The 26147-nt window shown below is 40.0% G+C and overlaps 1 protein-coding gene and 1 long non-coding RNA gene across 9 annotated transcripts in view; one reads left to right on the top strand and one right to left on the bottom strand.

Annotated features, from left to right (window-relative positions):
* The window catches only part of SMG6 (SMG6 nonsense mediated mRNA decay factor), a 243419-nt gene that overhangs the window by 62895 nt on the left and 154377 nt on the right, over positions 1-26147 (top strand). The window lies entirely within an intron of this gene.
* On the bottom strand, positions 1216-23089 carry LOC119873336. Its single transcript, XR_005364782.1, has 3 exons — positions 22963-23089; positions 1517-1710; positions 1216-1341 (listed from the first exon to the last, which is right to left on the bottom strand). It is a non-coding gene; the product is annotated as an uncharacterized LOC119873336 (long non-coding RNA).

Below are 26147 nucleotides of genomic sequence, written 5' to 3'. Positions count from 1 at the left end.
ACACTTCAGTGGCCATCTGATTGGCTGACATGATGCTGGAGGGTGAACTGTTGGTCTAAACCACAGATACTCCAAGAATTTTAATTTTTCAAAAATTCTGTAATTTAAGGAAATAAACTCTAGTTTCTTAAAGAGGAATAATTGAAGCAACGTTTGTGGTAGGGCATCACTGAAACCCATTGCATCCCCCATCTGTGCCCAATTTGCTCCAATCTGGCCACCCCGCCACCCCACCCCCCCCTCCCCTTTTTCTCTCTCCCTCTTCCTCTCTCTCTTTTTAAAAAATATGTTTTATAATTCCTAGAATCAAAACCATCTCAGGCACACACTGTTTTATTTTACTGTATTATTGGATTATACTTCCTATAAATCGTTGGATGTTATTCATTGGCCACCACAGGAATAACTTCCCTTTTCTGTGCCCTGGCCCCCTCTTTTTCCTACTCCTTTTCCTCCTCTATCAGTTCATAGACTAGGCCTCCATTTCAGCCTTGTAGAAAAGCCCTGGTGGAAGCAAGAGAACACCCAAGAGATACTTCTGGTGTGTGCCATTGGTGCTCCCTGCTTTTAGGAAGCATTTTGGGGCTGAGATTGAGGTAGGCCTGGACTGGCATTCCTTCTGTTACCATTTATGCTTTCTCTTATGGTTCGTTAGTAATCCTGAATTGCAGGAGGTAGAGGGAGGCCACATGTGTGTCTCCAGAAGGTAAAGAATCACAGCTGTCTACATGGAACTGACAGTGGTTAACCCAGGTGTTGAGTTGCTTGAGGTGGAGACCTCACACCTTCATGCTGTTGTTGTTTATGATGGTTGACTCTAGGTGAGAAGTTTGATTCACAACCAGAGTTCCTTTGTTTTCCAGCTACAAGTACCTTACAGACCTTGAGTACAGCAATGTTTCTCTATGAAAATTTGCTTCTGGGTCTCTTACCAAAGCAGAATGTATGAAGTGCCTAATCCTCTGCTTGTCAGAACAGTTGTACAGGAAATCCACCTTTCATAAAGGGTTAGGCCTGAGTTTAGCTGTATAAACTGTCCTCTATTCCTCCTTCTATTATCTCTAGTAGTAGAAGCCCTTGGGCTTTTTCTCCTAAAGGATCTATGGGTAGATTTTTCCAGGTAATCAGCACTTCCTGACCTTTATTTTCAGAACTGCTCAGTTTAGAGTAAATTAGCAAAGAAAGAGCAAGCTTGGCCAACAAATTTTTTGAGAAGTTTATTCAAAGGTCAGAGAAGGCAGGCCAGAAGAGGACACATCCTTCAGCTATGCCCTCTATCCCTCTTGGGGAGATATAACTCTCAGCAGGTTGCTTACTACAGACTTCTTTCCTTAGAATTCCCTGGAAAAGAAGAAAAAAATTAAAGAAGCGAGTATGTCAGGGGACCTGCCTATCTTTCCTGACTCTGATTTCCAGGATCCTTGTTTTCAGAATGTATCTGTTACTTTAGGCTGGGGGAAGAGAGTTCTGAAAAGTGAAAGAAATGAATATCATATTAATAAAATTAAACCCTTACCATATCAGTTGAAGAAATCGTTTCTGTGTTTGTCTCAAGGTGACAGTGTGGTTTGGTGTCCTTGGTCTTTGGTTTGGAGTTCTGAAGTGCAGTATCCCGTCATTGCCCAGGAGTTAATATGGGCCGGATATCTCCTCTCTTGCCATTTTATAGCTTCCCAATTTGATTTTCTTTTGCTCCAGGAAGGACTTTTTCTGAAAAGAAGACAATATTGGGAAGAATGTTGGCAGCAGGGCTCTTATAACTGCCTTTCCAGAGTTCTCTTTAAGCTTTTCCTGAGGAGAAAAATTTTACATGTAGCTTACAGGGGGCTTAGGCCAAATGGGTACTGTATGCTGAATACCCAGTGGAAATGGGTGTGTTCTGGGGATGGGGTGAAAGGGCATAAGTTGTACTTTGTATCCTAACCAACTAAATGGTCTGAGGAAGAATTGTAGCTTTCAGAGGTAGTGACAGATGATAACAGCAAAACAACACTGATAATACCTGATGACCTTTTATAGTGGCTGTATATGTATTTTCATTTGATTTTTTCCTTCAGCTGTCAGAGTCAGGTGGGACAGATATTTTCTGTGCTATTTGATAGATAGATAAGGAATGTATCAGAAAGGTTTAATTATTTTTTAAAGGTTTTATTTATTCATGAGAGACGCAGATTGAAAGGCAGAGACATAGGCAGAGGGAGAAGTAGGCTCCCCGCAGGGAGCCTAATGCGGAACTTGATCCCAGCACCTCAGGGTCATGACCTGAGCCAAAGGCACACACTCAACCACTGAGCCACCCAGGTGCCCCGGAAAGGTTTAATTAAGCAAAGTTGCACAGCTAGCAAATTACACCCACATCTTAAGTATCAGAAGACACAAAAACTTCTCTGGACTTAATTGAGACAGTTAATGCAAGCATCTTCTTCCCCCACCTTCACCCCAAAATCTGAGCAGCTGCTGTTTTTGGATGCAAAAAGTGATCCTTGAGTCTGATTTGAGACTGAAGAGGAAGAGAGGTAGAGATGAGGGAGTTGGGGGGAGTCATAATTCTTCCAGGCGGCTTGAATCTCCTGTGGGGCCACAGGTAATAAGCTGGCAGAAGGATATGGTTTGGGGATATCAGACTTGTTGGGGTTCCATATTTACTATTCTCATGGGTAAAAGGGAACCTCCCTCTTAAAATGGAAAGCATTGTTCACAACCAGTTGGGAAAAGAAATGTTCATCCTTTGTCTTGCTTTGGGAAATGTAGTGGCGTTCTTGCTCTCGCTCTTTTTTAAAGGACTTTTTCGGAACATCATTTCTTATTTTCATGATCTTTTCAAATATCTTTCTTGCTTTTAAAAAAAAGCCTTTTTACATGCCATTTTTAGAGGAGACTGTGATTCTTATTTTGGGCTTGGGAAAGTAGATATACCATTCATGCAGAAAAGAGGATGAGAATGTAGAACATTTGAAAGGGTAATAATGTGAATACACATGGAAGCCCACCTGAGTTAAAAGGAGAATGTTGTTAGTGCCTCAGAAGCTCCCTGTTGTGTCTCCTGCCTTTGGTAGTTCTCCCTCATTCTCACGGGTAATTCTCATCCTGACCTGTGGAGTTCATTCCCTTACTCTTCTTTATAGTGTTGTTTTAAGTATGTACTCTTAAAATGTAGTTTGGTTTTGTTTGCATATAAATGGAATCATGCTTAATCATATTATTTACATTCTTTTCTCTCTGGCTTATTTTGTTCCATGTAATGTTTGTGAGTTCTGTCCATGCTTATGTGTGTGATTGTAGTTTATTCATTTTCATTGCTATAATAACTCCATTTTATTCATGTTTCACAGTTTACACATTCTTATTTTAAGGACATTTGAATTGTTTTCTCTTTGGGGCTGTTATGAGTACTCAATCCATTGACAGTTACTGTAATAATTGGTGTATTTTGATTTATACATACTATCCTACTTTTTATTTTTATTTTTTTAAAGATTTTATTTATCCATTCATGAGAGACACAGAGGGAGAGAGAGGCAGAGACACAGGCAGAGGGAGAAGCAGGCTCCATGCAGGGAGCCCGATGCTGGGACGCAGTCCCGGGTCCCCAGGATCACACCCTGGGCTGAAGGCAGCACTAAACTGCTGGGCCACCTGGGCTGCCCCTATCCTATTTTTTAAATATCAGTTTTATCACAGTAAAGTTTATACACAATAAAAAGAACCCATTTTAAGAGTGCATTTCAGTGAGTTTGACCAATTTATATACCCGGGTAACTAATCATCACAATCAAGATACAGAGCGTTCCATCATCCCAAATAGTTTTCTTTGTGTGCATTTTACTTGATCTCCTTTCCTATTCCTAGTCCCAGGTAAACCACTGATCCACCTTCTGTCACTATAATGGGATATGTCTTTTCTAGAGTTTCGTATAAATGGAATCATATAGTATGCACTCTTTCGTTTCTGGTTTCTTTTGCCCAGACTAAAGTGTCTGAGATTCATGTTGCTTATGTGAATTGATATTTCATTCCTTTGTATTACGAAATAGTATTCTACTGTAAGGATAGATTGCAGTTTTGTTTATCTAGTTACCTGTTGATGAACATTTTGGTTGTTTCTCTTTGAGGGCTCTTATGAATAAGGCTGCCACAAAGACTTGTATGAGAAGTCTTTTTCACTTGTGTGAAAGTCTTTTTGTGAGAATGTATTTTAATCTCTTGGGTAAATACCCAGGAGTAGTTGTCCTGGGTCAAATGTTAAGTATATGTGTAACTTTATAAGAAACTGCTAAGCTGTTTTCTAAAGTAGTTGAATCATTTTACATTCCTTGCAGCAGGGCCTAAGAGTTCAGTTTCTTTGCATCCTTGCTGACATTTGGTATTGTCAGGGTTTTTTTGTTTTGTTTTTGTTTTTTTTTTCTTTAGCTATTTTGGTAGATATGTGGTACCATTTTGTTTTGATTTTAATACATTCTGTGTTTCCCTGATGACTGAGGATGATGAGTGACTTTTCATGTGCTTATTTGCCATTTATATATCTTCTTTGGTGAGTGTCTGTTTAAATCTTTTGCCCATTTGAAAAGTCAAGTTGTTTGCCTTTATTTTGAAGTTTTGAGTTCTCTGGATATAAGCCCCTTATCAGATACATGTTTTGTAGATATTTTTTCCCAGTGCTTTCCCATTACCTGTTCCATTTCCTTTTTTCTTTCTTTTGGATTTCTTTTTCCATTCTTTCTCCCCCTTTCCCTACTAGTTTCCTTTGCTTTTATTAGTGGTTACCCTGGGAATTAAAGCATGTGCACTTACCTTGCCAAAAGTCAAGTTATTCAACATTTTCACTCCTCCTATATAATACAGGGACCATGGGATACTTAAATTCTATTCATTCTCTTCTCATTGTTTCCCCAGTTTATATACTGCTATTGTCATGAATTTTCGTTCTTTTTTTCCTTTTAAACTCTATAGGACAAATTGTTGTTGTTTATTTTGTTGGTAAATGTTTCTTTAGACCTACCCATATATTTACTACTTTCTTTTCATTCCTTTTTATATGTCAGACCCTCCACCTGGGATCATTTTCTTTCTACCGGAAGTATATTCTTTGGAATGTATTTAGCGAAGTTTGTTTGTTTATTTAAGGGAGAGAGCCAGCACCCACATGAGTGCACAAGGTGGGGGGTTGAAGAGGGGGGCAGAGGGAAAGGGAGAAGCAAAGTCCATACTGATATGGAGCCTTGAGACAGGGCTCGATTCCATGACCCTGAGATCACTACCTGAGTCAGATGAGCCACCCAGACACTCCCAGTGAAGTTCTTTAGATGACAGATTTTTTCAGTTTTTATTTGTCTGAAAAGGCTTTAATTTCCTTATTCCTAAAAGATCTATGTTCACTGGTAATAGAATTCTAGGTTAACAGTTACTTTCGTTCAGTCCCCATTTAAGATAATTCATTGTCTCTGAGGTTTCACTGTTGCTGATTAAAAGCCAACCACAGGGACGCCTGGGTGGTGGCTCAGCTGTTGGGCATCTGCCTTCAGCTCAGAGCATGGTCCTGGAGTACCGAGATCGAGTCCCACATCAAGTCCTGCATTGGGATCCCTGCATGGAGACTGCTTCTCCCTCTGCCTGTGTCTCTGCCTCTCTGTGTCTCTCATGAGTAAATAAATAAAACCTTAAAAAAAAGAAAGCCAACCATCAGTCAAATTGTTACTCTTCAAAAGTAATCTATTCTCTCTGGGTGTTCTCCAGATCTTAAAAATTTTTTTTTATTTAATTTTAAACTCTTTGATGTTGTATAGTTTAATGATTTGTCTAAACTTGGATTTACTTTTTTTTCCTGCTGGGGATTTGTTGGGCTTCATGTATCTATGAGTTAATTTCAGCAGTTTTGGAAAATTGTTAGCTTCTTTTTAAAAATATTATATCTCACCATGTTTTCTCTTCTCCTTCAATGACTCTGCTTAGTCAAAGGTTAGACCTTCCTCTGTCTTTAATATTTCTTAAACCTCTTTTTCATTCTATGACTTGTGTGTGTGCACGCTGCATTCCAAATAACTTGCAGTTCACTGAATCTTTCCTTAACTATATCTAATGTACTAAATAAGCTCCAATAAGTTTTTTACTTCAATTATATGTTTTTATTTCCAGATATTTTTTTTTTTTCAAATCTGCTGGGGTTTTTTGTAGTTTCCTATTCCCTGAACATATTTGTGAGCATGTCTTTTATATATTATATATATATTATTTTATATATTAAACATGGTTATTTTAGAGACTATAAAAAAGGGATCCTTTTAGGTGAGTTTCTGCTAATCTCTTATCTCTGCTGTGCCTTGTTTCCTGTGCAATTAAAAAATTTCTTTTTCTGTAATCTTATTTTCTTTGGAATTTTGTTAGTGAGAATTCTTAGAAATCTGGGATAAAAATGGGCAAAGGACTTGGGCTTCCTTTTGCCCACAACCTGGTGATGGACAATCTAAAATAATCACTCTAAATTAAAATATCTGCTTGAGGGTTTAGAGACCATGCAGGTAATGTGAATTCGTGCTGTGTACTCCTATGAGGGCTTTCGTATGGTCCATATTTTCAGTGCAGTATTTTTTTCTCTTCTAGTCAGCCCAGGTTTGACATAGTCAGTTTTTCAGCTGTCTTTTCAAGGAATTGAGGGTTCTTTCTGACTCACTCTCCTACTTGGATGTAGCTCTGTGGGATCCAGCTTAAGGGCAGAGATCTTGGGGACTCTCTTAGGGTTAGCTATGCCCATGAAGCCTTGGAATCCAAAGCTTGAGTTCAGCAGGTAGCAGATGTTCTTAGGGTAAAGCCTGGCTATATTCCATTTCCATCTCTAGTTTCCCATCTTTACTCTACTTCTGACCAGAAGATTCTTTTTTAATTTCCTAACTCATGTGGGACGCCTGGGTGGCTCAGTGGTTGAGCATCTGCCTTCGGCTTAGGGTATGATCCTGGGATCTAGGATCGAGTCCCACATAGGGCTCTCTGCATGGAGCCTGCTTCTCCCTCTGCCTGTGTCTCTCCTTCTCTCTGTGTGTGACTCTCATGAATAAATAAAATCTTTAAAAAAGAAGATACTGCCAGGCATGAGCGTTTCTTGAGCCCTGCTTGAGCATTGTGGCTGGGGCACCCGTATCCAGGGTACCAGGGGCGTGTAGGCTGCTTTTCAAAGAGTAGCTGTTTTTCTAGCTCTTACAGTCTAGTTTTACAACTGATGGTGTTACTAGGCTCACATTTTTAATTTTTTTCCAAGAGTGTTGAAGGTATAGCCTACTTAGAAGGCTAATTGGGTAGGGAAGAAAGGTAAAGAAAGGGAGGGGAGAGGGAGGCTTGCAGCTGAAATGACAGAAATCATGTATTACCAAGAGGGTCTGAGCTGGAGATCTGGAAAGAGTGTTCTCTAGTTTCAGCCACATTACATTACATATCTGGTAAGCCCTGTTGGCCCATAAAATCCTTTCCATTAGTCAGGGTGCTCTGTGCTTTCATTCTTGACTTCTGCTGTTCTTAGAGCTGTTTGGTTTAATTGTGTGTCTCAGATTGTCACATATTTAGAAATTTATTTGCTGTAATTGCAGTTTTCTAGCTTCTTTAGGCCCCTCTTCAGACACTGGACTCCCATCTTGAAGCTTATTTCAGAAAATGCCCGTGTGATCCCTTGCCCCAAGTGCCAACAGCAGATGCAGCAGTTGACACACTGTAGGGAATTTCCAACTGCTGGGCAGGTTTCTGAAATCCAGACACGTGCTGTTCACACTTTGGCTTCTGAAGCAAGGATCAGCAGTTGAAGAGGGGAGGGGCTGGCAAGAGACTGGAGGGAGAAAGATCTTATAATGCCTGCCCAAGGCTTGGCTGTGTCAGCTTGCTTCATCCCTTCTCCAGCTGGCGTTGGCAGGGTAGAGTAAATCACTGTAGAGTGGTTATGAGCTGAACTCACTGGGGGCTTCTTTGAGGCACACCTGTGACGTCATTCTGTTATCACTGCTTGTTCTGCATAACCTCTTTTCACCTCTCCCCTGAGAAAGGGTGATGCCCAGAACTCATGTCAGGGCAATGAGCAGAAAGAAATGTTTGGTAATCATTATTTTGAGATGCCTGCTAAGGACACAATTGCAGGCCGTTGACACATTGTTCTGGATTCCACATTAGAAGAGAAAATCCTCTTTGCAAACATGGCCTGCATACCCTGTAAACTTTTTAAACACAAAGAGAAAGACAACCCAGAAAGACTTGAAACTCCAAAGTGGTCTCTCTTGATTCCCCTGTCTTCCTACTCTAAACACACACACACACACACACACACACACACACAGCTCTCTATACCTGCAGTCATTCTTTTGAAAACATCAGATCATGTCCTCCACTGGCTTCTCATTTCAGTCAGAGTAAAAGCCATGGTCTTTACAAGAGAACTCCCCCTCCTTCCCGCCCTCCTACATCACCTCTCTCTGACCTCATTTGCTACTACTGTTCTTCCCCTGGCTTGCTTACTCTGCTTCAGCCACACTAGCCTTCTTGCAGGTCTTCTGATAAACCAGGGATTCTCCCACCTTTGAAACTTTGCATTAGCAATTTTCTTTATTTGGAATACTCTGCTTCCAGCTTATCTGCATGGCAAATAACCTCACCTCTGATAAGTCTATTGAAATGATACTGCCATGAGGACTACCCTTATTCTGTTAACACTGTTGCACTCCCACCCTGAACTCCTTGATCACCTCTATCCTGCTCAATTTTTTTTAAATTTTTTATTTATTTATGATAGTCACGGAGAGAAAGAGAGAGAGGCAGAGACATAGGCAGAGGGAGAAGCAGGCTCCATGCACCAGGAGCCTGATGTGGGATTAGATCCCAGGTCTCCAGGATCGCGCCCTGGGCCAAAGGCAGGCGCCAAACCGCTGCGCCACCCAGGGATCCCCTCAATTTTTTTTTTATAACTTGCATTCTAAATACTAGGTAACTTTTTGTGCATATGTTTATTACTCAATTTCTCCAACTCTTGTTCTGCAAGAATGTAAACTCCCTGTTGTTAGGGATCCTTGACTTGTTTTATTCACTGATGGATTATGAGCTTCTAGAACAGTGCCTAGTGTGCTGTAAGTTCTCAATAAAAATGTTCAACAAATCAGTCTACGCAATGCAGATTGAATGGGAAGGCCAGGGACATCTATTATCAGGGGTCATCACTTGTAATCTCACTGTCTATCTTTGTGTTTTGTTATGGTGACATTTCAGAAAATATAATTTCCAAATACATATTTTGTATCCTGACATTGAATTAAAATACATTAAATGTGTTTTTATATTTACTGCTAATCCTGAAGTCAATGTTTTTGGGGCCCTGGAAAGCAAAATTTCTTGGAGAACAGTATAAGTTCTGTCCTTTTTCATCCTCTAAATCTTCCATCATTTATTCTCTGTTTTCTTCCTGTGCGTACTACTCTTTTATTTCTCCTTTATTCACTTATTCACTTATCGTATCTTTACTCACTTTACTGGAGCAATTCTGTCCTTTTTATGTAAACTAATGTTTTTATTTTATTATTTTTTAAAGATTTTATTTATTTATTCATGAGAGACACAGAGAGAGAGAGGCAAAGACATAGGCAGAAGGAGAAGCAGGCTCCATGCAGGAAACCTGACACGGGACTCGATCCCAGGTCTCCAAGATTGTGCCCTGGGCTGAAGGCAGTGCTAAACCGCTGAGCCACCAGGGCAGCCCTAAATAATATTTTTAGAAGATTTAACATTTTGGGTTGTGTTGAGAGTACCAAAACAAGTAGGAAAAAGGCTAGAAACCACCTGTAAACCAGCTCCCCAGAAATGACATTCATTCCTATAGGAATGTATGAATATTCAAGTTCTTTTTTAACACAGTTGAAAGAAGACTAGATATAAAATGTTTGATTCTACTGTTTTCACTTAGCGGTATTCAGTTATAAAACTCTTTATAATCATGTTTAATGGCTAAGTAATTTCTCATATGAATATGTTAGCATTCACTTAATCCTTACCCTGTTTTCAGACATTTTCCCCACTTCCCCATTATTGGGAATAATGCTATAATTAACACATTTGTACATAAAACCTTTGTCTGCATTTCATTGTTTTTATTAGAATGTATTTTTAGAAGCTCAGTTTTTTGGGACACCTGGATGGCTCAGTGGTTGAACATCTGCCTTCGACGCGTGTCATGATCCCAAGGTCCTGGGACCCTGCAGGGAGCCTGCTTCTCCCTCTGCCTATATCTCTCCCTCTCTCTGTATCTCTCTTGAATAAATAAATAAAATCTTTAAAAAAAATTTTTTTTAAAGAAGCTCAGTTTTTGGGTTAAAGGGTTTGAAGCCTTCTAATGCTTTTGGTATGTTATGCTGGATTACTTTCTTAAGAAGTTGTACCAGCTTACACTCTTTAACAGCAGTGTTTGAGAATGCCCAGCTACCACCTCTTGTTGGCTTCAAGTGTTTTTAGTGTTTTATAGTTTTTGGCACAATGTAGGCATTCATCTATTTATTGAATAAATGATAGAAGAAAACCCATCTTTTTTTTTTAATAGACTTTGTTTTTTTATTTTTTATTTTTATTTTTTAAATATTTTTATGTATTTATTCATGAGAGACACAGAAAAAGAGAGAGAGGGGCAGAGACACAGCCAGAGGGAGAAGCAGGCTCCATGCAGGGAGCCGACATGGGACTTGATCCCGTCTCCAGGATCAGGCTCCGGACTGAAGGCAGCGCTAAACTGCTGAACCACCGGAGCTGCCCATGTTTTTTTTTTTGTTTTTTTTTTTTCAGAGAAGTTTTAGGTTAATAGCAAAATTGATTGGAAAGAATAGAGAGTACTCATATATCGCCTGCCCCCAAACATGCTCAGTCTCTCCCACTATCAACATCGGGAACCAGAGTAGTCATTTGTTACAATTGATGAACCTATATTGACAGATAATTATCACCTACAGCGTATAGTTTACATTAAGGGTCACTTTTGGTCTTGTACATTTTATGGGTTTCAACAAATATATAATGACACATATCCACCATTATAGTATCATACAGAAAAATTTCACTGCCCTTAAACTCCTCTGTGATCTGCCTCTTCATCCCTCCCTCTCCCTAACTTCTGGTAACCATTGATTTTTGTACTATCTCTATAGTTTTGCCTTTTCCAGAATGTCATATAGTTGGAATCATAGAATAGGTAGCCTTTTCAGATTAGATTCTTTCATTTACTGATAGACATTTAAGATTCCTCCACATCTTTTCATGGTTTGATAGCTCATTCCTTTTTAGCACTGAATTATATTCCATTGCCTGAATATACCACAGTTTATGTATGGTATAACCTACTGAAGCAACCTCTTGGTTGCTTCTAAGTTTTGGCAATTATGAATAAAGCTGCTATAAACATCTGTGTGCAGGTTTTTATGTGGACATAGTTTTTGACTCATTGGGTGAATAACAGGGAATGAGATTACTAGATCATATGATAAGACTATGTTTAGTTTTGTAAGAAACTGCTAAAATGTTTTCCAGCTTGTTTAAATTGCATGTCTTTAGGGGTGCCTGGGTGGCTCAGTTGGTTAAGTGTCCAGCTCTTGATTTGAGCTCAGGTTATTATCTCAGGAGTGTGAGATTGAGCCATGTTGGGCTCTATGGTGGGCATGGAGCCTGCTTAAGAAGATTCTCTTTCTCCCTCTCCTTCTGCATTTCCTCATCCCCACTGTGCATTCTCTCCCTCTCTCTCTCTCTCTCTCTCTCTCTCTCTCAAATAAATAAACAAATGCATTCTTTGATTATTGGTGAGAATGGACATTTTCTTCCTACTTTTTAAACTGTTTATAGTTCTGCTGTAGTCTTATTCTCTGCTCATTTTTCCATTCCAACTTGGTATCTTTTGTATCAATTTATTTGAGCTTTACAGATGGTAAATATAACAAGTCCTTACTATGTTCACTGATAATTTTCTTATTTGTGTTTGATTTTTAAGTATGTCTGTGGTTTTTTTTCATTGTACAAAAGTTTTGAATTTTTATTTAGTTAAAAATGTTGTTCTTGGGGCACCTGGGTGGCTCAGTTGGTTAAGCATCTGCCTTCAGCTGAGGTCATGATCTAAGAGTCCTGGAATTGAGCCCCACATCAGGCTCCCTGCTCAGCAAAGAATGTGCTTCTCTTTCTGTCCTCCCCTCGCCTCCCCGGTTCACGTTCTCTCTCACTGTCTCTGTCTCTCTCAAATAAATAAATAAAAATCTTTAAAAAAATTTTTTTAATGTCATTATTTTTCATTTGTAATTTATTCTGTTGCTCAGTCTTTATAAGGTCTTTCCACTGGAGAAGTTTTTAACTAGCTCTGCAAATGTATTTTCATTTCCACCAACTGGAGGAAATTCTAGCACTATGAGGAACCCTACTGCTGAATTATGTGACAGCAACATTGTGGGAGTAGATTTTTTTTTTTTTTTTTTTTTTTTTTTTTTTAGACTAGGCTCCATGCCCAACATGGGGCTCAAACCCATGACCCTAAGATCAAGAGTCAGAGGCTTAACTGACTGAGCCACCCAAGCTCTCCTGTGAGAGTAGATCTTTTGTATCAGATATAAAAGTTCCTAACCAGCAGATCAACCTGGTATATATATATATATATTACTTTGAGTGAGGTAAGGTTAGAGTCATCATGAACTACATTGTCAGACCTTTTATTTCACCTCACCTCACTTTAGGTGAAAACTTGCCAGCTGGGAATAGTTGAAGCTTGGAAAGTTAGCATGGTATGTCAGTGAGTAGTCATTTTGTCCTGCCATTTTAGGGAGGAAAGAATATGGCTGGCTGCCTTTTGTGGCTCTCCTTCTTTTCACTAACTAATGAATCATCTGTGCATTAATAGACTATTACTACTGAGGAAGCAAGTACATCTTTCTTTTGGAGTAAAAACTCCTGGAATAAACCATCATTGGAGCTGAGTACTAAGGGAGTATGGCTGTGCCAATAGGGGCCTTTGACCCACCAGCACATGGGATTGTACTCAGCCAGAGACATTTTCAATACAGCTGTTTCCTATATTTCTGATGGCCCTTTTCATTGGTGAGTCTTGGCTTTGAGAGCAGCATTTCTGCTGAGTTAGTCAGTGTACCTGACTGTCCTAGGGTTAGGGATGTGCAAGAGAAGGGTAGAGGATAATGATATATTTTTGACATTTCTTTGGTTTAAGGAATTCAGAGGAAGGTATAAGGGTGGAACAGTTGTACGTTGCCTTGTATGGAGTCAGGTCATGACATTCCTCTTTCTGGGTGATTGATCTTGGGGATGCGGCCATCTACCAAAAATATAATCTCTCTTCTCTGAAAGTCATGTGCTGTTGTGGTTATGAACTTTGTAATTAATCACATTTTTGTAACATTACACATACTGTACATACATTTATTTAAAAAGACTGATGGGTGTACGTCAAAACTTAATTATGATTCTCTAGGGTGGTGGAATTAATGAGTGTTTAAAATTTTGTTTTCTCTTGCTTTTTTGTTTTCTGTAATCACAATATTTTTGTAAGAAATTGTTTTCGAAATTGTAATGACAAAAAATGAAGTTAGATAAAACTAGGTTCTAATTGTGATTGTGTTATTTGCTGTATTATGCAGATTATTTAACCACTTCTCAGTCTGTTTCTACATCTAGTACCTTGTGCAAAGAAGACATTTAAGAAGTAGTAAATGAATGAAACCTTCTTATATACACACACATGTACATACAATGGAATATTACTGAGCTGTCAAAAAGAATGAAATCTTGCCATTTGTAATGTGAATGGAGCTAAAGTGTATTATGCTAAGCAAAATAAGTCAGAGAAAGACAAACATGATATGATTTAATTCATATGTGGAATTTCAGAAACAAAACATGAACATATGGAAGGGGAGAAAAGAGATAGAGGGGAACAAACCCTGAAAACCTTAATGAGCAAGAACAAACAGAGTTGATGGAGGGTAATGGTGGGACGTCGGCGGGTAGATAGGTGATGGGTATTAAGGAGGGCACTTGTTTTGATGAGCACTGGGTTTTGGATGTAAATGATGAACCACTGATTTCTACTACTGAAACCAATATTACATTGTATGTTAACTAACTAGAATTTAAGTAAAAAATTTTAAAATGCTATGGTATGTTTGCCACTGATTTGCTAGTATTTCTCACCTTCCCTTAAGGGGAGATGATTTTCTCTTTTGAACTTTGAATTTCAAACTAAGCAGCTTGGTTTTGAAGGTTTACCAACTTTTGTTTCCTTTGACATTGCTGATCCTCCTAACCCTCTTCTTTCATTCCAGAGGAACCAACAACCTGATAGGTCAAGTAGAGAATATTCAGCTATTCTAGAAAATGCAATTATTTTATCTTTATAAAATGCATAGATTTCTCAACTAGAGTATGTACTCTATGAGGATGAAAGACTATATAGTATTTTATCAAAGCCCTAACAGTGTTGAAGGCAGATTTCAAAATTAGGCACTTAATCAATAATGATCCATTGATTGGCTAACTTGTCAAGGTTTGGGGTTGTGTAAAAGGAGTTTAGGCATAGAAGAAATTACATTTAAATTATATTTATATGTGAGTTTATATATAATGAGTTTAAGAAATTTATATAAAAAATTATATTTATATTTTTTTAAACTGCCTTATGCAGGCTCCATGATAATAAAGCCATCAGAGAACTCTGAGATGGTAATACTATATAGGAGACTGCTTTGAGAAACCCAAATTAGAATCTGTGATATACTTTTCCCCCTTTTTTCTAGCCCCATACTATGGAGGTTCTTCCTCTGAAGACATTAGGAAGCCAAATTTATAAAGAAATTGCTACTAATTAACTAATGCTCTTTAGCTACTGGTGCTCCTTTGCAAGGGAGACTAGAGCAGCTTATTCAGCTACTGTCGTACCTGCTGTCAGAGTTTTTGCCCTCACTTTGAGGCCCTTAAAGGCAAAGAGAGTCCTGTTAGAAAGTGGTGGAAATACCTCCACATATGTGTGCTATTTCTTTAAAAGAAAGTCTAACGGAAGTGATGCTGTAGGGAACATCTGCACTTGGGCCTGAGTGCAGAGAGCGAGATGCGCTGCAGCTGGTGTAAGGGCCTGGCAGGCTGAGGCGCTGCTGTCTATTGGGGTTTACTTCTGTCTACATTGAAACATGGCTTGGGAGGGGGTTGGTGGCCTACTGCCAGCCTCAGTTAGCCTACCCTTCTCTTTCCTCTTTCCTCCTCACCCCCACCCCCCACAACTCCCCTCCCTCATGCTTTAAAGTCACATTTCCAGGCCAGACGTAGAATTAATCTCTGGGCACTTCACATTGCTGGCAGCTGAAAGCAGGATGTGGGATCTTTTTTTTTTTTCTCTTTCTCTCTCTCTGCGTCTTGGCTGACTTTTTTACCTCTCGAAGAATTTGGAAGGCCGTGAGATACCCCCCCCCCCAAGTACTGTGGAGTTTTTCAGCACGCTGATCACCCTGCTGCGGCTTCACCCTAATAGACTTCATATGTTGATGCAGTTGACATCAGTATCAAACTATTTTACATGTGATCTGGTGTATTTCCTGAGGAAATCTGCAAGATATTTATTAAGAACTAATAAAATAAACCTCTCCATGAGTTTTTAGGTAGTTTTCAATTTTTCATGTCTCTCTCGTTTCCTCTTATCAATGAGCTGCTATTTTCTCTCTACTCTGACCATCACAAAAGGAAACAAAAATAAATGTTTTAAACTGTTCCTGAAGGGACAGAGAGAGAATAGTTCTGCCATGATGTATCAGCCGGGGCTATATTTTTAGTGCAGCATTGTAGAAACTAAAAATATCCTGTTATAGTGGATCCTTTTTATAGGTCTGTGTGTGTGTGTGTGTGTGTGTATGTGTGTGTTTATAATGTTGTACGCACAAGTGCCTTTGTGCATCGGCAGCCGCTCTTCCCATTACAGCTGGACTCCATTAGTCCTTGAAAATTAATGTAATCCCAGTTAAGAAAAAAATTAATTACTCTACCAGAGCTGCATTTTATCCAAAGCTAGTGTTAGCTCCCTAGCTGGCAACTTAGTTTGAGAGGCTCCAGGGGCCCATGGAGTTGTGGCTTTGGTATCACAGCATTTGCTGCTATGTTTTTCCTGTTGAGAGCATTCCTCAGTTCTTTAGGGTGAGACATGTGGCAGGCAGAGAGTAACTGCAGACCTCTCTGCCTCAGTGAAATACCATGTTCCATTCTGTTCATTTCCCAAAGGGTTTTTGCTACAGGTTTAACCCACCTGCCATAGCAGGTTTTCTTATCAGTATTATTTTAAAAAGAGGTTCTTTGGCAGTGGTTGATTTTTTTTTTTTTTTTTTTTTTTTAGTGTTCTCTCAAGGAGAAATACTGTTTGTTAAAGTCCAAGAGATGTATGGGATTTGCCTAGAAGAGTTCTTTGTGAACAATTAAGAATGAAGGTCACGTTTTGTCCTTACTCTTTGTCTGAAGTTGGACTAGTCTGTTTAATACACACCTCTTGTTAAAAATGAGTATGTCAGAGTTGACTGCTGGCTTCTAGTCAGACTTCTCAGCACCAGCCTAGATGAGGGGCTGCCTGGCTCGGCACGTGAATAACGTCTCCAGCTTGTAATCAGTGTTCTGGGATGAGGTGCAGGGCACAGCCCAGAAGTTGTTGTAGTCCGCCTCGCCTTCATGATACAGCATTGTGCAATTAATTGCCTGTTGTTGTTTTTTGTTTGTTTGTTTGTTTTTTCCCCCTTGGGGTCTGGATTGGGGTGGAAGGGTGGAGTGGGATAGGTGGGAAGAATGGTTGTTTGTTTCCTTACTGGTCAGACTCTCCAGGCTTTCTTTTGATAGTCCAGCCAGGGTCCATCTGTGTTGGACTGCAGTTCTCTTTTTGTACTCAGCTGGGGTGTGGGCAGCATAGGCCTATGTAACTCGTGACAGGCCTCCCCAAATCCATGATGGCATGGATCTTCCTGGTGCTGTTTAGAAACAGAACAGGGTTAGTGCCCTTTTGTTTCGTTTCGGGCATGGGCTCTGAGGCTTGTCTGTAGACCTCCGGTTCTCTCCTGCTGGTAACTCCAGGTCTTCTCCTGATCCCCTCCCCATCTTCCCCTCACTGACAACTAACTAGTTGAGCCCTTGGCTTCCTGTACTTGATCCCCAGGCAGTATAGTTCAGTAAAAGTAGTAATTAGGCCTTTTACAAATTTATTTTATTAGTGAAGAGAGTTGGTAGGTAATGGGCTATAACTCTAACACAGCCAGTTTAGAGATTAATAAAAAATTTAAAAAGAGCAGTTTTTACCAGAGGCAGTGGGCCTGTTATTTTGAGTTCTCAGCTGAGCCGAAATCAGAGCGGCGTGAGACCCAGGCGGACTGGCTGCTGGGAGATGCAGAGCTGCGTTCCTTGTTGTTACAGTCTGTGCAGTGCCCGTCCTTGAGGGTGTTTTACGCTGGCATTGGAAAAAAGGAAACCTTGTTTTCCAAGAACTCTGCTCTCTCTCAGCTTGATAAGCATTTAAAAATAAAAGCTGCACAATTGAAATTGGCAGTGCATCCTCATTCTTTTGTCTCTCTGTTTATTTTTTTCCCTCATCCCTCAACATGTGTGCTACAGCCCATGGTTATTACACCCTCAAGAATGATGGCCTGGAACTCAGCAAACTTGCACCAGGGTCTGCCCGCCCTCCATTCGGCTGTTTGAAGCTGGCTGAGGCACCAGGACCCAGCACTGAGAGGTCTGGTGGATCAGCCTCAACAGCTCCATCTGTGGCACATTTCCCTTTTCCCCTGAAGCTGCTGCCTGGAATTTTTAGCTTCTCTAGAATCCTAGATTGTCAGCTCAATCTTTCTTGTTAGTTTTTGCAGTTAACTTAATTGATTTGTTTACCTCTCCATTGGAGGATCTCAAAGAGAAAGTGCTTTGGCACTAATCAGGAGCAGTCCTGGCTTTTTTTTTTTTTTTTTTTTTTAATATTTTATTTATTTATTTACGAGAGACACAGAGAAAGAGAGAGAGAGAAAGAGGCAGAGACACAGGCAGAGGGAGAAGCAGGTTCCAAGCAGGGAACCTGACATGGGATTCAATCCCGGGTCTCCAGGATCACGCCCTGGGCTGAAGGCGGTGCTAAACTGCTAAGCCACGCGGGCTGCTCAGTCCTGGCTTTTTAAAAAAGATTCTTGTGAGCTAAAATTTTATAATACTGACCCAGGGAGAAAAAAAGCTATGGCTTTTTTTCTTATGGCTTAGGCTTAGGCTAGGGTGACGGTAAGTCCTGGTTTGCCCAGAGATAGACCCTGTTTATGAATTATTAATAGCACATCCTTTTGTTCTCAGAAATATCCCACTTTGGGAGATAAATTTTAGCATCACCCTAGCTTAGATGACTTTAGCAAAAAACAAACAAAATACTCATTCGCTACAAACTGTTAATACTTTGTCTAGAAATGTAATGGCTTTGTAAGTTATGCCAAACCCTGCCCTAAGCATTGCATGCAGATTCCACTGGAGTCATGCACATGTGACCTCAGAAAGAATTGCTGTATCTCTGGCTCTGTGAGTGAAGACTGGCTGTCCTGCTTTAGTAGGGCCTAGTAAAGCCAACTTTGAAACACCATGCCACTTGTTTTAGCATTTCTGGTTATCCTTGCCTAGTTGGTTGAGTCAGAACCTGGAGTTAGTTTTGGTGGGGTGTGGTTGCAGGTTTGCAGACTTCCAGGTTGATTCCTCTGAAGGGTTGGTGCCTGATGTAACTAAATAGGATGTTACTTCAGGTTAGTAGTCCTTGTTTTTGCTTGGCTGGTTGGGCTGAACCTGGTATTACTGTTTCCCAAAGAATATTTTTGGTTTGAAAACTGAAGGTCAGCAGTTCGCAAGTGCCGAACTGAAAGCCAATTCTGTGGTTTGTCTTGTGCCACTGGGCCAGCAGCACTGCAGCCCTGATCGATTGATCTGCAACAATATGAGACCACGAGCAGCAACTGCCAGACAAAACTCCATCTCACCCCATTTCCCTGTCCAACCTGTCTTTCTGCCCAGATCCCCTTTCTTTTTCCTTGTATGTCTGTCTCACTCTTGCTTATGTATTTCACTTTTTTGAGTCTATCTTTTTCCATCTCCCTGTCTCTTTCCATAACAGTTTTTAATAATGTTTTAGTTAGTTCCAGCCTTTTCCCTGAATGGATCCCATTGGAAAATGCATTTGAAAGGAAACAGTTATACACTTCCCTTCCTTTGAAAGTCTGTTGGCACCTTTTCCAGTGCAGTAAACCATACAACATGTATTTCCAAAGTTTCCAAACACAGACATGCTGGCGTTAAATTTATGAAAAAATATTTTATTCAGCTGTATGGTAACTGTGACTTTCAGAGATGCCGATCAGATTTGAAATTGGTGCTGACTTTTGGGACTCTCACAGGTTTGTAGATCTCTGCAGGAAAAATATCCACACTGGCTCTTGGGGAGTCCACGATGCTTTGTGCCATGGCCTTTGACTGCAAGTTGGGCGGGAGGAGTTGGGGCAAGAGATGTAGATGTGGAGATCCCCCCAGCCACCCAGATGAAAACAGAGAAAGTTAGTGAGTCAGGGATGAATATCGCATAGCTTTGTTGTGCACAGAAGCAGAAGGTAAATTCCTTCTGTTCATAGAAGGTAAATCTTTCTGTTTATTACTCCAGCCAAGGACTGAAGGTCAAATAACACCTGTTTGTGTGGTTGTTATTTACTTTAAAATAGCATGGCTAAGATGAGTTTGCTTATTTGTATTCAAAGCAGTGATGATGTTGCTAATGTCTATAAATGATGGCATCACTCTTTTTATACTTATAGGCCAATGCCAAAAAAAAAAAAAAAGTTAGAATCAGTTCTATATATTTAAACATCTGTGGGTTTGACTGAAGTTTGAATTTGGTCCATAAAGACATGATCCTTCTCAAGGATCCTGGCTGTTTATTCAGATGATCCCTGGGAATGTTCTTGAAAAAGCCTTTCAGAAGGGAGTTTCTTCCACATTGCTCAAGCAGCTCAACTCTGCATTGGTTCACTAAGGTTTATGTAGCTAAGGTTTATGTACCATTTCAACTTTACTTTGCTTGCCAGCCTAACAGTGGGTCTGCTCCAGGGCATATGGATAGATTCTGTGCCTATATTGGACAGAAGCTGCCAAAGACAATCCAACAAAAAGCTGAGCATCTTGCAGGCTGTATGTCCCATTCATTTCAGTTAACAAGAGTTTGTTAAGAATCCATTCTGTGTCTCATTCTTCTTAGCTTTTTGGGTAGGATTTGCCTTTGTTGACTGCAGACTTTCCAGAAATAGCTTTTATTGTTCATAACTCTGTATCCTCTCTGTTCTCCCCTTCTTCACCTGTTTCTTGGGTCTTCCCTTTCTCATCCTAAGTATCAGGACTGACTAAAGATATCATCTTGGCCTTCCTGTCTTCAATCTTTTCCCTATTGGTGTATTGTAAAATCTCATGGTTTTACTTGTCACCTCTCAGTGGATTGCTCCCAAATCTCTTTCCTGCCTAGATCTTTTTCCTGAGCTTTAGCCCACATTTCTACTCTTCTAGACATTGTCACCTGGAATCTCAAGCTTATTAAAAATATATGCATCCTATTTTTCATGTGTTGCAAGCCAGATTTCCCAGGAACAAAACTCTTGAGATGTAGATTTGCATGCCCAGGAAGCTGGTTGGGGAATGCCCTCAGGGTCAGTACCTGAGGGTGCATGGAAGAAATAGGATAGACCACAGGGAGAAGTTGAACTACACTACAGCTATAACAAAGGCTTTTGCTAGTCCTATAAGGAGCTCTTCAGAGTAGTCCCAATTGGACTAAAGGGGCTGGATCTTTATACCCTTTTATACCCCCTCCATCAATCAGCAAATGGATAGGTATTATTCCTGAGCAGGGGGAATGACATTGGGGAAGGGCTTTTCTTCAGCTGAGAGCAAGTTGGGGAAAGGGATCAGCTGAGATCTACTGCCAACACTCCTGGTAGTTGGGAGAATGAGTACTTTAGTGCTGGTCAGTGCACTAAATCACCTCCTCCCCCATCAGAATGGTTCCTCCTATGTTATGATATTTCTGTTATTGGTACCAGTGTCCTCCATATACTCAGGCTATCTCGGCCTCACTGTTTCTTTCTTTCTTTTTTTTTTTTTTTTTTTTAAGATTGATTTATTTATTCATGAGAGACACACAGACTGAGAGAGAGAGGCAGAGACATAGGCAGAGGGGGAAGCAGGCTCCTCACAGGGAGCCAGATGCGGGACTTGATCCTGGATCCCGGGATCGCGACCTGAGTCAAAGGCAGGTGCCCAACCACTGAGCCACCCAGGGAGTCCCATATTTTTAAGTTGAAGTATAATTCACATAGAACAATAATGCATAGATTTTAAGTGTTCAGTTTGATGACCTTTGACAAATGCCAAACCCACTTTTTTTTTTTTTTCCTTTTTTTACCCTATACGTTAGGAGTGTTTGAAAATAACAAGAACCGGGTAGCCCAGGTGGCTCAGTGGTTTAGTGCTGCCTTCAGCCTAGGGTGTGATCCTGGAGACCCGGGATCAAGTCCCATGTCAGGCTCCCTGCATGGAGCCTGCTTTCTCCCTCTGCCTGTATCTGTGCCTCTCTGTTTGTGTGTGTGTGTCTCAAGAATAAATAAATAAAATCTTAAAAAAAAAAAAAAAAGAAAGAAAAAGAAAACAAGAACCATCTTGAAATAGCTTAAACAAGAAAAGAAATGTATCACAAGGAACTTGAGGACAAGGATATAGCCAGGCCTATAGAATGGACTGGAACCAGCAAAACTGTTATCTTCTCCTCTGCTTCCTTCTGCAGATTTCTTGCTCTTCAACTTTCTCCCCTTCCTGGCAAATTAATTATTATATTATTTTTGTGTAATGCCTCTTTACAAATAGAGTTCTCTCACCCTTTTCAATGACTATCTCTTCCATTGTATGTATATCCTATAACTTATTTAAGAAATTCTCTATTCATGGACATGTAGGTTGTTTCCTGTCCAAACCTATGTAGCAGTGAATTTCCTCATTCATATCATTTCATACATTATCTTTACATCTTAAGATATTTTTCACTTTCTTTTTTGACTTATAGTTAATTAACTACATGTGTGAATCCTACTAGATTTCAGCTCCTTGGGGGTCTAGTTTGTGTCTGAATCATTTTTGAAAGCAAAATCCCTAACACTGAGCCTTGCATATAGTAGCCACTTAGTAAAGGCTGACTGTGTGAATAAGGAAATGATCCAGGACTTAGTGAAGTACTACCCAGAGCAGATTATCTCTGATGACTAGGCCCTGTGAGAAGTGCTTGGAAATTACTGGAGTCTGTACTGCAGATCCTGCCATAGTGGGATTTCCAGCCTAGTGAGAGAAGCTTGATGAATTGTGAATCCTGTGCTAGGACAGCTCTGAGCCATGTGCCTGGTGTGTGTTACAGATAGAAGAGGAGGCCTATTAGGCAGCACAGTACAGGTTTTTTTGGGTGGGGGAAGAAGGAGGAGAGTTCCCATCTTGCGTTTATTTTTTCAGAAAGTTATTTAAGAAACACTGGAATGCATAACTGGCCCTGGGACCCTTTTATTGGAAGCTAATTCAGAGGTAGACTCTGCATGTCCTCTGACCTTGAGAACCAACTGAATTGCATTTCTCTCGATTCCTGACTTGGCCTAAAGAAGGGGTAAGTGGAGTGAAGAGGGAAGATGATGACAATGTGAGAGGGAACAGAAATGGCAGAGGAGGAGGGGCTGGTGATGGGAGGGATGACAGGGAAAGACTAGAAAGATGCTTATTAAGAGTCTGTCCTACAGGTGACCTGGAAATCTTCTCTTGAAAGGTCAAGGTAGGTCAGGGATCACCTGCACACTCAGAGGACAGATGGAAATGGTTTTGGGTTGGGCTTCACAGCTCTGACTGGTGTAGTGGTTTCCATACCTCCAAATTAGCCCTGACCTTCTTCAAAACACCAAGTGTCAAGTGGTTGAAGATAAACTGCTCTGTCCTCTCCTTCTGCTGATTGGTGGTCTTCAAAAGCTCAGCTGGACTCTGACGGAAACTCTTGTTTGCATAGTTTGATTCTTAATTCCAGAATTTCTCTATTCATGGAATCTCTTTTTTAGTTCCTGATTTTTGAGGACCTGTGGGATTGAGAAGGCAGAATGATATTTGGGACAGAACCAGTGAAGGATGCTGTCTGTCACCTTGTCCCCAGGCAGCACAGGGCTGTGAACACAGCAGGGCTGAGCAAGGAGTTGCAGGAGAGGGAGGAGGAGTGGTGACAAAAAAATGTCGAGAAAAGATGGAGGAGGCTAGGAGGGAGAAAGAATTGGAAGAAAGGACTTAGATAATGGGGAGGAGAGAGGTGGGCTTTGGAGAGTAAGGGTGGAAGAATGGCCATTTGGGGCTAAAAAGGCAAGTTTATCATTTTATTTCTTCTTGGCTATTGTCATTCACTATCTTTTGGTGTGCCCCTGCTCTTTAATTTTTTTCCAGTTTTATTGAGAAATAATTGATATATATCACTGCATAAGTTTAAAGTGTAGTGCATGATGGTCTGATTTACAGGTGTGAAATGATTGCTACAATAGGTTCCGTGAACATCTGTCTTCTCATAAACATGCAGTAAGAAAAAAAAAGAATAAAAGAAAAATAAAATATATCCTTGTGATGAGAACTCTTAGGACTTCTTTTCTTTTTTTTTTTTAAGATTTTATTTATTTATTCATGAGAGACACACAGAGAGAGGCAGAGACACAAGGCAGAGGGAGAAGCAGGCTCCATGCAGGGAGCCCGATGTGGGACTTGATCCCAGGTCTCCAGGATCACGCCCTGGGCTGAAGGCGTTGCTAAACCGCTGAGCCACCTGGGCTGCCCAGGATTTCTTAACAACTTATCCTATAAATCATACAGCAGTGTTAGTTATAGTCATTGGGTTGTACATAACATTCCTATCACTTATTTATCTTACAACTGGAAATTTTTACCTTTTGATCTCCTGCTTCATCCTTCCTGCTTCCCAATCCCTCACCTCTGGTAACCACAAGTCTCATCTTTTTTCTATGAGTGCTGTTTTTGTTGTTTCTTTTTTGGTTTTGTTTTTTTTTTTTGTTTTTTTGTTTTGTTTTGTTTTGTTTTGTTAGATTTCACATATAAGTAAAACTGTACAGTATTTGGTTTCTCTGATTTATTTCACTTATCATAATGCCTTTCTAGGTCCATTCGTGTCACAAATGGCAGGATTTCCTATTTCCATTTTCTTATGCTGAATAATATTCCATTTTACACACACAGACACACTACAACTTCTTTATCCATTCATCTATTGATGGACGTTTAGGTTGTTTCCATGTCTTAACTATTGTAAATAATGCTGCTATAAACATGCAAGTATCATTTTGAGTTAGTGTTTTCATTACCTATGGGTATGCAGCTTTCCCAGAAGTAGAATTGCTGGATCATATGATAGTTCTACTTTTAATTTTTTGAGGATCCTCTGTACTGTTTCCATAGTGTTTGCATCAATATACAATACCACCAAGAGTGCATAAGGGTTCCTTTTTCTCCATGTCCATATCCATGTTTCTTATATCTGGTCTTTTTGATGTTGGCCATTCTGACAGGCATAAGGTAATATCTCATTGTAGTTCTAATTTGCATTTCTCTATGCATCACTAATGACTAGTGATGTAGAACATCTTTTCATGTATATCTTCTTTGGAGAAATGTCCATTTAGGTCCTTTGCCCATTTTTTAGTCGTTTTATTTATTTATTTATTTATTTATTTATTTATTTATTTATTTATTTAGCTAGCTATTGGGTGGTATGAGTTTTTAAAATTTTTTAAAAGATTTTATTTATTTATTTGTTTATTTATTTATTTGACAAAGAATGTGAGCACACGTGCAAGCATGCACACAAGTAGGCAGAGTGGCAGGCAGAGGGAGAGGGAGAAGCCGGCTCCCCTTGGAGCAAGGAGCCCACAGTAGGGCTCAATCCTGGGACCCTGGGATCATGACCTGAGCTGAAGGCTGACACTTACCTGACTGAGCCACCCAAACACCCCTATTTTTTTTTAATGTAATTTATTTTTTAATGAATTTTTTCTGTTTTGGATATTAATTCCTTATTACATATACTGTTATTACAGGAACATCAAGGAGTTTTGTTCCTGTGTTTTCTTCCAGGAGTTTCATGGTTTCAGGTCTTACATTTAAGTCTTTAATCCATTTTGGGGGGTCTTTAGTGCATTTTTTTAATAAAGATTTTATTTATTCATGAGAGACATACAGAGAGAGGCAGAGCCATAGGCAAAGGGAGAAGCAGGCTCCCTGTGGGGAGCCTGATGCGGGACTTGATCCCAGAACTCTGGGATCACAACCTGAGCCAAAGGCAGATGCTCAACCACTGAGCCACCCAGGTGCCCCTCTTTAATCCATTTTGAGTTAATTTTGTGAGTGGTGTTAAGATACAGATCCAGTTTCATTCCTTTATATGTGAATATCCAATTAGCACCATTTATTGAAGAGACTATCTTTTTTCTTTTGGGTATTTTTGGCTTTCTTGTCAAATATTACTTGACCATATATGCTTGGGCTTATTTCTGGGTTCTCAATCCTGTTCCATTGATCTATTCATCTGTTTTTATGCCAATACCACACTGTTTTGATGAGTGTAGCTTTATTGTATACTTAAAATCAGGAAATGTGATCATTCCTGCTTTGTTCTTTTTTCTCTGGATTTCTTTGCCAATTTGGGGTCTTTTGCAGTTCCATATAAATTTTAGGAGGTTTTTTTTTTCTACTTCTCTAAAAAATGGAATCTTGATAAGCATTGCATCGAATCTATAGTTGACATTTTACCAATATTCTTCCAATCCATGAACATGAGGTACCTTTCCCTTTTTTTTTTTTTAAGATTTTATTTATTTATTCATAGAGACAGAGAGAGAGAGGCAGAGACACAGGCAGAGGGAGAAGCAGGCATCATACAGAGAGCCTGATGTGGGACTCGATCCAGGGTCTCCAGGATCACGTCCTGGGCTGTAGGCGGCGCTAAACCGCTGCGCCACCGGGGCTGCCCTCCATTTTTTATGTCCTATCCCTATTATCATTTTCTTAGG

The sequence above is a fragment of the Canis lupus genome, chromosome 9 (genome assembly GCF_011100685.1).
Source record: "Canis lupus familiaris isolate Mischka breed German Shepherd chromosome 9, alternate assembly UU_Cfam_GSD_1.0, whole genome shotgun sequence".
In the NCBI taxonomy this organism is placed as follows: Eukaryota; Metazoa; Chordata; class Mammalia; order Carnivora; family Canidae; genus Canis; species Canis lupus.
The sequence above is the reverse complement of the archived record's forward strand: the minus strand, read 5'-3'. Positions and strand labels throughout refer to the sequence as shown.